Source organism: Coturnix japonica, unplaced genomic scaffold (assembly GCF_054131305.1).
Source record: "Coturnix japonica strain WE unplaced genomic scaffold, WE-NBRP24 Scf040, whole genome shotgun sequence".
Taxonomy (NCBI): Eukaryota; Metazoa; Chordata; class Aves; order Galliformes; family Phasianidae; genus Coturnix; species Coturnix japonica.
In genome coordinates, this window is record NW_028188943.1 from 2,821,170 (window position 1) to 2,823,281 (window position 2,112).

General features: G+C 36.3%; 1 long non-coding RNA gene across 1 annotated transcript; it reads right to left on the reverse strand.

Annotated features, from left to right (window-relative positions):
- Nucleotides 1-269: 269 nt before the first annotated feature.
- On the reverse strand, nucleotides 270-1,887 carry LOC146752996 (uncharacterized). Its single transcript, XR_014940320.1, has 3 exons — nucleotides 1,805-1,887; nucleotides 950-1,076; nucleotides 270-412 (listed from the first exon to the last, which is right to left on the reverse strand). It is a non-coding gene; the product is annotated as an uncharacterized LOC146752996 (long non-coding RNA).
- Nucleotides 1,888-2,112: the final 225 nt, after the last annotated feature.

Sequence of the window (2,112 nt, forward strand, 5' to 3'; positions counted from 1 at the left end):
TCGACACACTGAAATTATCTATGATTCCAAATTAGAAGACAACTCCGTGATTGCTACATCACCTACTTAGTAAACTGTAAGCCAGCCAAACACAGAGATCTTTGAGGACAAACTAAAACAGAACAGCAGGAAGACCAACAAGAATGACTTGGTAGAATAAAGAAATACCTCAGTACTTTCAACCTCCTCCTGCAAATAGATGAAACCTCCAGTCTGTTTGGACTCCTTAGTAGTTTATTTTAAGCCAAGACTACAGTATAATCGCTTACCGAAGAAGCAGGTATATCTAGAGGGCCAGAAACGACAGTGGAATACAGCTTCCTTTTGCATCGTTTTGGCTTGGTCTCTCCTTCTTCGAGACTTTCAGGTTCGTTTGATTTAGGAGAACTTACTGCTGACATCAGCTTCTTGGCTAGAAGAAATTTGTTTTGATACATAAACCAATCAACTTACTGGTTTTGTGAGTCTTTAAATCACTGAATGCAAAAAAAGCTTCGTAACAAACTTGGTTTATAAATGACACATAAAATTTAAGTGAAAATACTCAGAAATTGTATTTGTTCATCGAGGTTCTTTATTGCTTCTATAGCTGAAACAGTTTATAGCTTCAGGTACGGCAGCTTAAAGCACGCATTAAAATGGAGTATGAAAGACAATCATGGCTCAGAAGTCGCTGGAAGTCAGAAACTTCAGCAGGAGTTAAACAACAGGCCTAACTTTCGTGCTGACAGAAGCACAAGACAGAACCAACTTTCTCTGTATACTTGTAGGTTTTCACAAATGTAATAATGAATCTCTGAAGAGACGAATAAATGCATTTACTTCATAAATCAAAGGACAACTTAACATGGCAGACAAGTCTAAGAACACATACATTAATAGCCTACAGCAGAAACAAGCCATTCTACAATGTCTAGAAAACATGGAATAAAACTTATTCTACACCAACCTTTAGAGTGTATAATAGAAGGAGAGCTTTGAATAAAATCTCCAACTTTTTGCAGTGTTTCATCCTTCTTTTTAGTCAGTCTTGAAGCATGTACTCGCTTTCTCAGGAAGTAGTCTTTTCCGGATTTCTGTTCAACAGAGATGTGAACATGTGAAACAAGAGCATTGTTTAAACTTCATTTTAGTTCAACGTTATTTTAAGTTGACATTTTGAGCTTTACTACTGACACCTCTGTTCATTATGCTGATGATACCACAACGGCAAGTAATGTAGACAATTTTATACCCTTTAGGGAGTTGTCAAAATCTCAGCTATTTCAAGGCATACGTTTCTTAAAGTTTCTTAATAAGGCAGTAGTTTCTTTAAAAGTAGCTCCCAAGCTGTGGAGTTGTTTCTTACATAAGCTGTTCTAATTACATAAAATAAACAAACATACAAAACAGAAGACAACAGATGGGAAAAATCTACTACTCATACTCTGACCATGCCAAGGATACTGCTATCACATGTGAACATCTGTTTTTAATAACTGCCATGCATATTAATGATATGAACCTTAGTTTAATACAAGGGCTTCACTTACAAAAGCACACGATAATACACTAAAGCTTCTCTTCCCAACTATTCAATGTGCAATATCCTTCCCTCCAAATCATTACACAGTACAGCCATGACACGCTCTGGGGACAGACTGACTTGCCCTTTGGTTAGCTTATGGAATTTAATAGGAAGAGCTCATAAGCATGTAAGATTCCCATTCAGGTATACACATAAGGATAAGACACTGCTTCTTTCGTGTGACCACACAATTACAGGAAGTCCCAAGCTAGCTTCAAAACTAGAACAAAAACCAACCATTTTCTCGTCACTTGCAGAGGGTGAATTAAAAGCCATGACAGATTTTGTATTTTTCGTGTTCTCACTTTTCACAAAATCCTGGGAAAATAAGACAAGTTTCAGCCATGATTCTTTTTGAAAGAACAACTGATGTCACAAAAGTGAACACTTTTAACACTTTTGCTAATAGTAGGGAAGTATCTGCTAGTGGTAACTATTCCACTGTAAATCAGATAATAAATAAGCATTCAATTATAAAAACAGGACATTAAGATATCAGTATTAGACATCTGATGATGTCTAAAATGCTGATTTATGTCTACAGG